At 30.2% G+C, this 12,683-nt stretch overlaps 1 protein-coding gene across 6 annotated transcripts in view; it reads right to left on the minus strand.

The window, feature by feature from the left end:
• LOC108004004 (fasciclin-1) overlaps window positions 1-12,683 on the minus strand; it is a 300,543-nt gene that overhangs the window by 98,039 nt on the left and 189,821 nt on the right. The window lies entirely within an intron of this gene.

Here is a 12,683-nt window from a genome sequence, read left to right on the forward strand (position 1 = left end):
ATGAAGTAATTTCAATAATATCGTTTTTCAATAAAAAAAATTATTTTATTAATCTGTTCTAGATAGGGCATATATCGTTAATTAAATTTTTGGTCTTGGTGTTGTATGCATGTATTTATTTGAATATCATTGTTAATTAATAAGCATAATTTCGGATTAAATGTGATAAATAGATATACGATACGAGATACGATTGAAAATTAATTTTATTCGCTACGTACAATTAGATATACGCGGTTTGAGAAATTACCAGAACTTCGATCTGATTGATAATAATAATCTGTATCGAAATCGCGAAAATCATTCGATCTTTAAATTTGTTACTTATATTATCTTTCATTAATATATTCGAAATTTACTCGTTTTTAATCAAATATGAATAAAAAATAATAAGGAAAAATAGGTTTAATATTAATAATTTTGAAAAGATTTTAGAATATTTTCATGTTTTTAAATCTCGAAAATGTATTTTCAAATTTTATTTTTAATTATATAGAATATTTATACCTGTAATTTTTTAAGTTTGAAGGTTTACTTATAAAATATTGCTCATGAATTGGTTACGAATCGTGATACGGTTAAAAATTTATAGAACATGATTTTATTGGCTTTTTGTTTAAATGTTAAATAAAATTGCAAACGTACAGTATTTTTTACGATACGTATCACTAACAATAAATTTTCACGGCACGATATATCTTTTTTTCTTTTCGAACATCTATGTTCCATCTGTTATTTTAATTTTTTTTATTTTTCGTATTGTTGCATTAAAGAAGATAAAATTGTTAAATTGTTATCGTACTAAAAAAATAAATAAATTTCGTTTAATAAATATTCTATTTATCATTTAATTTCGAAATATTCTATTAGTTCCATTATTTATTTTGTACACTGACAATAATATTTTGCATCTATCAATGCTTGAAATAAAATTATTCCAAGCCTCGTCTTTAATATTTGAATCAATTTCTTAAATAATAATTTTATTCAACTTATAATTTATAATTAAAAATTAAACAATATTCGAATAATATTGCCAAATTTTGGCAATGTCGATCAATATCAGTCTGTCACGATTGATGCAAGTAATGAATCAATCATTTCTCTGACTTAAATGTCTAAGGAACTGCTCTGCTAGATGGCGCTACTATTGACTTCACTAACACATTCAAAATCAAAAATTTTCTTTCTTCTTTTACAATTTCACTATAATTTTTTTTCAAATAATTCTGAAGAATATCATTTCAAATCATCCTCTTCCTTTAAAAAAATACGATAAAAACCACTTTTTTTTAATAATTCTAAAAAATATCATTATAAATAATATCGTTTCTTATTGAAACATAATATCAGTTATACGCGATACACGAGATGCACAGCATTCGATCTTTCCTTTCGTCAACACGAAACCTCATTATCGACATTTCACACGTGGAATGCGTGGCGTGTAACGCACATAGGCAAAGTGAATACTATGGATGACAGGTGTCTGATGCAGATAAACCGCGGAAGGGTAAATTTGTGAAGCAAGCAGAATTTAATTCGCTATTCAATGCATGGACGTAACGCGTCCCATCTATCATATACGTTTACGAAGGTAGAAACCGCTTAACCGTGGCCCTGGCCTGGGGCTTTTGACACATTCCTTACGGATCTACCTGCCTTTGAACCGCATACGACCCTGAAAGCCCGTTTCGCGATACAGATATGATCGATGTTGAAGATTTCTGCCACTACGAAGTTACAATTGCGTAATTACTGAGATACGCGTTGTTTCGAGGCTGACTGGATTAATTTCCGGTTGTTTTGTTTGACTTTAACTCCTAATTCCTGCTCTCTCGTTGTCTAATTCGAAGAAATGTGAAATTTAGAAAATTATTTAACTTTATAATCGAGAAATAGGGTGTGAAAATTGATAATAACAATAGTAAAATTCATAATTTGGAAAAATTGTAGATAAATTTAAATTTAATTTGTTTGTAGAGGATAACACATTTATTTATATTATACTATTTTTTCATTGAATTCTTTATAGGATAGGAATTATAGGTATAGGTTTAAATTTTTATTAAGGGAAATTTTAGTTTGAAAGATTAAATCTAAAAGTTTGATTATGTATAAAGTTAGTATAAAATGTTAATGTAGAATGTTTTAGATTTATAGTAAGTCTAACAATAGTACTATACATATAGTACAGTCGAATGTTTAGTTGAATAATATGGATGTTCCTATTTCCTTGATTAAGATCAACATCTCTCCACTTTAGTATTAATCTAATATTAAATTCTGAGTTTCTGTAGTTTCCATTTATAAAATAATTTAACTTATCTTTATTAAGTGAAAAGGTAAATAATAGTAAAGGTAAGTAAAGTTATAAAATAATAGTTTTTTTTTAAAAATCAGGCAAAGTTTAGAAAATGAGAAAATGAGAGAAATATAAGAACATATTTTGTTATAAATAGATGGAATTGTAATGTAGAATACTTAATGAACATTAAATAAACGACAAAATTTTGCTATAGCAGAAATCGGAAAACTATCAAACTATCAAAAATAGATGGATAGATAAATGAATTTATAAATGGAAAAGTTTCATTTTTATTTCATTTCATTTATTCCATTAAGAAATCATAGGAAAATAAAATAAATAAAATTAATAAAAGTTTCAAAATCGCGAATTAAATTTTCAAACAGTTTTATTTACGAAAATATACATTATTGAGAAACACGATAAACGAGAACGACAAATAGTAAATACTGTATCCATTATACCGAACAACGATATAATTCTATTATTTACCTTTACACAAACAAAATAATCTCTCAGTTGAACATTATAAAGCATAATGCGATACACAAAATACCATAACTTTGTAACCCGTTAAATCAATGAATGATCCCATTCAACTTGGTTAGAAATCATCGCGTGTACCGTTTCATCCACGGAATAATTTAACTTCCTGGATGCATATTGATGACGTATGACGTGCATTTGCATACGACTGTACCAATCATGGTGAGAATTTCAACGATTCACCGTTTATCCAAATTTTACTTCTCTTTTCCTCTCGTAAATCGTTCTTTCCTCTCGCCTCCTCTTACTTTTCTTTCTTTAAATATCGAATATCAATAGACCTTAAATAAAGGAACGAACTGAACGGTTACTTTCGAATTGGTAAAAAGGAAGGTGACGGCGGAAAAAGGATTTCTAAAAGTGGTTGCAATCGTTCGTGCATTTTAACGAGTGAACGAATGTCGAGAAGAATTAATTGAATTCCCATGGCTGATTTTCTTCCGTCTGGCGTGTTGCAGACAACTACTATTTTTAGCAAAGTTTAGCTTCGTAAAATATGGATAATTACGGAGATTTCTTTCGATTGATTCGATTCAATTTTATTTCTGAGTATTTTAGTAGTGAATAAAAAAAAAATTCGAGTTTATTATATTAAAATTATTTATTATATTCGAAGAATTAGATATTCATTGAATATATTATAGAATTTTTATCATGGTATGATGATAATGAATTTTAATCATAAAATTTTTGTAAGAATAAATGATTCGATTCGATTTTTATAAAGGAATTTTTATAAAGAGAAATAATTTATTTAATATGAAAAAAATATCAACATTTTTTGGTAGTAGATGATATCTTTTTCGAGTTATAATATATCCTTCATCCCTCTTTCTGTGTATTCACTATACATCTATTCATCCGTGCATTGAATGAACGCGAAATAAGAATTTTTAATAAGTATATGAATATTAAAACACATAATTAGCTTTATATTAACACGGATTTTTAATTTCGCAATAAATATATCTTTATATACAGGCTATTTTAATGCACATTTAAATATGTGCATTAAAATGATAGTAAAAAAGAAATATTTTTTAAAGTAACTATCTATGAAAAAGTATAAAAATAAATATTATACTATTCATATGCAGAGTTTATATGCATTTCATTTACCTAAATAAAGTTCAAAGTTTGCTGTTTGAAAAGCGAAAATATTTGCGATTTTAATTACTAAAAGTTGGTTGCTTTTTTTTCTACAAAATTTAACTGTAAAAATTTGTTGAAAATATAGACACAAAATGAAGCGATTAGTTTCTCTGTGTAATTTTCATATAATCACCGTACTGATTTACTGATCGTACTAGCACGGTTTAATTAAACCGTGAAGAGGGCTGTGTTCCTTGAACGTGTTACGAAGTTCCTTGATTGACGTTGATTCCGTTGTTGGAACAAGAAAGAAAGAGCGCAGAGTATCTTATTCTTCTTTGTAATTAAAACGTCCGCGCCTATGACGAGACGTCGACCGGTCGTTTCTTCTTTGGTATCAATTTGCAAAAGGATTAAGCCATCTTAAATATCACTGTTTCCTCAAATATAATTCTTCAATTACTTATGCGTATTTTTTGGAGGTAATAGAAATTTTTTTCTTTAAGATTTAAAATCATATTTAATTATAAAGTATGATTGATTTAAAACAAAGCTTTTTAGATTATTTCTAATTTATCTATTAAATATTTTTATCTTTTATTATGGATATGGATTTATCTTAAATCCATATTATAAAATATATACGAATATCGGTATATGAATAATATTGAAATTATCTGCAATACTTGCAAAAAAATCAGATATTTCATCCAAAGAACTTGAAATTTGTATGATAATTTATAAATGTAGGACAGATAAAAATTCATTTGCTGACACAAACCGCAAGGAGATTACGGAGCAGAATATGATTAAAAAAAGGAATATTTTAAATTTTAAGAATCTGTATTATATAGTCAAAAACAGAAGCTTTAATCGAAATATAATTTTATATTGATAAATATTTCTGGAATATTCAAAAGTAACATTAAAACATTTTTAATTGTTAAAATTTTTTCCTCTGAAAGAAAAAAACCATAACGTCTTCTTCGTGCCTTCTTTCATAATCAAACTTTAACATAGAGCAAATCTATTTAAAAATTTAAGTAAGCATTGTGTATAAAAACTGTTTTAAATGTACAGGCAACAAAAGATCAGCTCAAACCTTTCAAGAACTGGAGAAGCGTGGAATCGTTTGTCTGCTATTTCTTTAACGCCGTTAAAAGAAACTTGTCAGTCTTTAAGTTCGCGATTCAGAAACACGACAAGTCGCAAGAATCGGCCATGCAAAAAGTAGTATAAACGATTTGCTCGTTTTGCCGGTTGATTCAATCTCCGTCCACTTTGGCGTTGAGATCGATCTCTCTTCACGATCGAGCGAGTAACCATTGACAAGAAAAATCTATGAAAGGTTCCACTTTTCGAAGTCGATCACTCGCGCCAGAAGAGTAGAATCAGTTTTCCGAATCAACCTTCTCGAAGCATTTGGTGTTCAATCGTCGTGACCTCGATATCCTTTTTTTAAGATTATCCTCTTTAACTTATTCGAGTATCGTGGAAAGGATTCCATTTCCACTGGAAGTCGATCCTTTATTCTAGTCGGCAAGCGTGAACTTCATAGAGAATATACATATCTTTCAACGTAGGATAGTAGTATCTTTGTGGCTGTTGGCGCGAATATCAGACGAGATCGTAAATTATGAATGATGTGTACGTGTAAGTCATACTGAAAATATGAGATGGCCATGTTGAAAGTTTTCATCGAGATATTTCTTTTTTTTTTCTTTCTTTCTTTCTTCCTTTTTTTCTATCTTTTTTCTTTGCAATTTGAATATTTTTCTACGGGTAATAAAAATGTATCTTTGACGTGGCATAATAAACTTTTTATATTTGACAGAATATGAATTTCTTTTATGAGATATCATGTATCTTATTACTCTTATGAATAATTGAAATCCTGGTTTACGAAGTTATAAGTCGAAAAGAAGAAAATGTAAAAATTATTGAAATTTTTTGTTAGAGAGAGCTCTGTTGAGCAAGTTAAATATGTGATACATTATGGAACGTTTCCTAGTAAAATCAATAACGGTTGCGTACGTACAGATGTTTCTAGTGAAAAATTACAATTCCCTATAATTTGGAAAATAAGATTTTAGGCAAAATTTTCCGCATATAAATTTTTATCTTCATTTCGATTTCCAGAATTTTTCGGATATATCTGCATTTAAAATATACTGAGATTATTTTATCTGAAAGTGCAGCTATTGTCTACTATTAGTACATTCGCGTTACATCAGCGGAAATTTTGTGCAAAAAATATTTCAATGGATGTATTCACGTGTTTAAATGTGCACAATAGTCTGTTTCTCTTTCGTTGAAAATTGTAAAAGAATATAAAAAAAAGACTTTGAATTTTAATAAAATTTAACGAGACAGTACGTTAATAATAATTTAATTTATTATACATTCATGGATAATATTTTTATCGAGTAATATTTAAAATCAACGAAACGCACGTTTGCGGGGATCACTGGCCTCGGTATCAGTCGTGAAAACTGTGCACAAGTATGTGTAATTAGCAATTATAATCGTGCGACGACTAATTGGTAAACAGCAGTTATAACAATGGATGTGCATCGGTCATTGGCTTGGGAACTAGTCTTACCTTTTGCAATGATTATCGGTTCAACGAATCGAGTGGCATCCGTTTGTTAGAATAATCTTTAAGGCAATGCTTTCCCTTCTTCATTCTTTGAAATTTCAATATTTTTTTCAATTTTTATTAAATAAATTTTAAAGATTTAAAGGATAATAGTACTATCGAATACTTGATATTGAAAGGAATGACGAAGAATCTCTTTTAAAAAAGGATCATGACCGAAATGTCAATGTAATAGATCTTAGCAGTCAAAGACACTACCTTCAATCAAAAGGAAAGAATAAAGGCTGCCAGACTAAAGAAAAATTTTACCCGGAATTATCAAATTGAACTACATATTTCCGTGAACAAATAATACACGATTAATCGCATTTCTCCAACGCGATTTCGGTTAAGATCACGCGCAATATTGCCGCGAGGCTCGAAACACCGTGAAAACACTGTCTAAATCAGGAACGAGAGAAAGAAATACGATCTACTGGTTTCACGGGTTCTTAACGAGCGTCAGATGGTGCAATTTGTATTCACAGCGTTCACCCCCTAGAATTGATGTTTCTCTCAGCAGAGTTTCCTAGCGGAAACTGATTCACCACGGCACACCGGCCAATATGCCCATCGTTTTTCCAGACAAGCGTTTCCAACCTTCGACAGCCGCCCCCTCTCCCCCTTTGACCCCGTTTCCCCCCTTCCAAAGATAGCTCAACACGGCATTCTTCACCGCAACCTTCCCTCTTCTCAAAGGATAAAGTCTGAGAGCGGGTGGAACGATGACTTCGAACATACGATGATGGTTTAGGCGTGATACGAGATTGATACGAACAAGCTGCTGAGATTGATTTCCGCATAGTGGAACGGATGATGGCGTGGCGAGCCCGTACAATCCCCGTGGACTTCTTCCTCTAACTTGCTCGAGGACCGTCTTAGGAGAGGAGCGCCGAACTTCTTTCCATCCTGGATGGAAATAAGTCTGAAAATGAAAGGAGAATACCCGCCTCCCGTGGGAAATGTAACCTTCTTGTTCTCTCCCGTTTCACGAATCTCCGAGACAGACCTTCTTCCTTCTGTGTGCCATTGGCCGCCATCGGGGGATGGATAGGTTCGAAGAATACGAATTGAGGAAATGGTACGTTCAGATTTCAATATCTCGAGGATTGTGGTATATTGGTTTTGATTTTGGCTTTCGTTCGAATTTTAATGTCCGTCGGGGCTCGTTGTGCAATTGGTTTTAGAATTTAAATGTCCGCCTGAGATTCCTTTTATTTTTCGCGCTTGCGAAAATGAAGATTTTGCCGCGAGAAGATCGTGGCAATAAGAATTACATTCATCGATCAGGAAATATTAAGAAATGGACTACATTTAGTAGGCGAAAACGAAATTAAATTATGCAATATAATTGATATACGATATATGGAAGAAATTGAGGAATGGATAAAAATTTTTCCAAAGCAAAAAGTTTTTTATGACTCGTTATGTCAAGAAATAAATAAATAAATTTCAGAATTTATTATTGTTGTTATTAGAGTTATAATATGGAATATTTACTTTCAAAATACGGCTAAATAGAATTTAAAATCCATACGCGTCCAGAGCGTCGACGGAAATCGATAATGCGCTAGTGTACTTAAGCGTAAGCTTGAAATGTCGCGTGAAACGTCAAGCCATCGCAAGAACACAAACACTAGAAGCCGAAATTACGCGTCGTCGAGAAACATCCACACTCGAAGAACGTCGAAAGGAGGATGAGCACTTCAATTTTGATATAACGCTAAATATTGTGCTAGCAAGAACGTTTCGAGTTAATAGAAAGCATAAGAAATTACTTTCTAATTGTCTTCTACGAATGAGTCTTCCAAGAGCATAAACAGGAACAAATTCGAGGAGAAATAAAAATATTCGAGGAGAAATTTAGAAGATTAAATTTAACTTTATAACAAAAATTATTGTAAACTTGATGGATTATAATAATATACGATATACACATATATTTTTTACACAAAGAAATGAATGAATGGGAAAGAAAATGAAAGAACGGAGAATACATGAAATTAGAAGAGAAAAGAAGTTATCGTAACTATGTAAATTTATATTTTTTTTTAATTATAATGCATATTGAATAAGATGATTAATTTATTCAATTTATATTATATTTTCATATACTGCAAGTAAGAAATAGCTGGTTATAAAATTATTACTAATGGATCTACAAATTTCATTATCTTACAATTCAAATATTCAAAATTATAAATGTCGAAAATTAAATAATATATAAAAAAAATATTTAAAAGATTCACTTTTAAATATCTGACATATCCAATTACGAGTTGTACAAATTACAAGATTTACACAAGTATCGTATGAAATTTTATTTTTACCAATACCGGTTTACCGATTTTGCCAAGATTGAGATTTAATTTGTTTTTGTAAACACCGCGGTGCACGAGATTGGAAGAGAGAAGAAACTGGAAGGGAGGAGAAGAGAGAAAGAAAGGAGAATTGGCGAGGGAACAAGGCGAAAGAAGCGAAGATGAAAAGAATGGGGATGGTGAAGAGAAAGTTGAGTTCCAAGTGGAGGTGAAATGATAAATTAAACCGAGCACACTAATGTGCTGCAGCAAAACAAGAACGGGCAAAGTTGCAAAATTATGAAACTTCCAAGACTAATTGTGAAACTTTTCGCGATGTACAAAATTTCTGTAAACTTTCCAAAGTGGTTAGGCACGCCCGGCCTTCTTCATTAAATCGAATAATCATTTAATATCTATCTTCAAAAATCGTTACCAGATTATTCGATGAAAACTTTCAGCCAAGTTATTAATTTGCCAGTTTAAAATGTGATATCTTCGAATTGATTAAACGAATTAATATTTTTCCCGAATGTTTTTGGTGTAGATAAATACGAATAATGATCATATTTCTTATGATCGAATGTTTTCAGAATATAAAAAATGAGAAAGAAAATAGGAATATAAAATATCTTTAATCTTAGCACTTGGTTTAAATAAGAACTATGTATCGTATAAGATCGATTAAAATCGATATGAATGAAAATAAAATGATAGAAAGACATTTGAAATCATTAAAATTGATATTGAATTAAAATTAAAACAAATAAATAGAGGAAAAGATAGAGAATACATTTTTAATAATTTTATGATTTATATTTGACACAGAGAATTTTTATATACAGAATTGAAACTATAAAAATTATTATAGTTCAATTGATTTTCATTTCTATTAACAGATTCGAATATTCAATCATTCTTTCGTGAATTTTTCTTGTTTTTTCAAATTAGAAGTTTATCAATAAAACTTCGTTCATTAACGAAGAAATTTTCTATCATCCCTTCAATTTCGTTACAAAATATTTATATAACCATATTTGTATAAATTGTATCAAAAAACATAGATAGAGGATTCAGAGGGATGAAAGTTATAACTTTGATAAATTATTCGATGGTTATTCAGTAAAATAAAAATAAAGATATCTCTTAAAACGATTCCAGTTTTCCAACCGTCGCGGTTTGTTATTTAATCAAAAGTAGAGATCGTAAAATTGATCGCGAAACGATGTTTCTTTTGCGCGCTAACTTCGATCAAGTTCTTTGTTTACTATTTTACCATGGTAGAGATCGTAGCTCACGGAATTACTTGTCAATAAGTGGTGGCCGGGGTTGCACTTCGCTTTTATCGAATCGTTCTTACGATAAGTTTCTTTGAAAAATTGCCTCAAGCCGAATAATATTGATTCAACCGTTTTATTTCAACGAATTCTTGATCCTTGCCTTCAATTATTTACGCCAAACAGCTTGGACCAGTCTCTGGAGAAATTCACGAGAGTAATTCTAGTAGACAATTAATTTAAATAATTTATTATACTTGCGTGGGAGAAAAAAATTGTAATATTACAGTGATAGAATTGTGATAGAATTGTTTATTTATTTTTTTATTTTACTTTGAATTGTAGAACTGTAGAGTGTATAGAATAAAAATTAAATATAAAAATAATGATTGCAGATTGAATTTTTTCGTATATTTTATTGAAAGTAAATAATATAAAATCGTAATTTTTAAATAAAATAATAAAATCGTAATTTTATATTCCAAGCATAATTTAGTGAACATATGTAACTCTTGAATAAAACATTTGATGTAAATAATTAAACTTTGTTCATAATAAATTACTTTCACTTTTATATATATATATATATATATATCTGTTTCAATATGAATTTGCTTTATCCTGAATTCATTAATTATCTAATATTTCATAAATTGCATTACATCTCGCAATATAATGTCGGTTTCATAAAAATTTATATTTTTATTCAGATCAAATGCAAAATGTTATGCAAATCTGAAAAATGACATATGCAGTGTATGATAAATGATTGCACGTGCTAATTTTAACTTATAAAATTTCATGAGGATTTCTTCGTCAAAGATGATTTATATTTTGCCATATATATATATTAGACGTGTATTAATGTATAATTCGGTTCAATTCACCTAAATTGTATGTTGAAAATCATTTCTTTTATAAAAAAAGATATACATTGACAACCAACAATCTAATCTAACTGACATTAAGCTATACATAACAATCTCTAATTAGAATTAGTAACATTGCCAAAATAGTATCATTAACAATATCTATCACAATTCTATCTATTACATTTTCTTTCAAGGGCCGTAAATTTCTAACCCAATGGCAAAAAATATTGACAAAATTCAACATAAAATCCATCCTATACATATATAGAAAACTAGTTTACAGTTACCGCATCAGTTTATTAGGAAAACATATCGGTCCATCGAAACTACACCTACGTTTCATTAATCAAACAATACCTAAAACATAAACACCTCGGGAATACGCGTCCCCCATCAATTCTATAGTCTAACACGAAACACACCACACGTGTCGCACTGCTGACGTTGGTTAATTAACTGTGCTGTGGATAGAAGATTTTCCAGTACAATGGCTCTGATTACAATGTGATTTCGCCCGGTCGAACGAGTTTGAAATTCTCGAGTCAGTAACAAGACAAACAGAGGCAAAGAGACTTCAGAGAGAGAGAGAGAGGTTAGCCTGTGGCTAAGAGCCGCAAGATGTGTCGCAGACCTAACCGGCTTGTTCTCCGCTACGTCGAGCACCATGTAACCAGCTTCTCCTTCTTGGTTCTCCAAAGTCCTTCGCTTCCTATACCCTGTCTCTCTCTCCTCCTATATACTGTTCTTAAGTTTCACGCGAACAGTTAAGTTACCCCTTAAGGCCAAAGTTCGCGTTCCCCTTCGTCGCCTGTCTCGTGTACCTCTTGTCTCTTTTCGTTTCTCTTATTTTAAACCTGGCCTCAATCTCTCTTTCCTCGTTTCTCAGTTTTCTAACTTTCTATGGGTAAATTTACTGACACGCGAAGCGTGTTTAATATTACGAGAGCCTCCCCTCTGCTATAGCAGAGGAATATTTAGCTTCTATTCGGGATAACACGTTCGTATATTTGTCGTAGAAATAATTTAGAAATATTCTTGCGTATCATTATTTATTCAACGAGCAACGGTAATTTCGAGATGATATGATTCGTCTTGGATGAAATAATTATTAGGAATTTTCTCTTTTCTATTGGAATTATTCCTTCAATTCCAACACTTTCTTCCAATCTTTTATTAACTTGTCATAGAACTTTTTCAAAGGATACGTTACATGGAACAAGTATTGGTTCCCTTTGTTTCGTGATCGTATAGAATTCTTGTTATTTCTTTGTATTTTAGTTTTGCATAGGGTGAGTCATTGAAGAGGGTTGTATAATCTTTTATCGATAATAAGTGTTATTATATCTTGTCTTCGGTGAATATTTGTGATGCGAATTTCTGTGTCTTAATTTTAAATCCGCTTAAAGATTTAGTTAAAACTAAATTTTTTTATTTGGAAAAATAATTATTATTAGGAGAATTGATCATTTTTCTCTCGATTTTTAAAATATTCGAATTTTCCTTGATATTTAAAATTTTCGATTTTTTAATTCTTGAATATTTGATTTTTCCTTTTAATTTTTATAATATTTTTTTTTATAATATTCTATTAATTTCCAATTGAATATCTATTTCTTTTGGAATAAAGTAAAACGCATTCTTTCAAACGTA

Source organism: Apis cerana, linkage group LG9, assembly GCF_029169275.1.
Source record: "Apis cerana isolate GH-2021 linkage group LG9, AcerK_1.0, whole genome shotgun sequence".
Classification (NCBI taxonomy): domain Eukaryota; kingdom Metazoa; phylum Arthropoda; class Insecta; order Hymenoptera; family Apidae; genus Apis; species Apis cerana.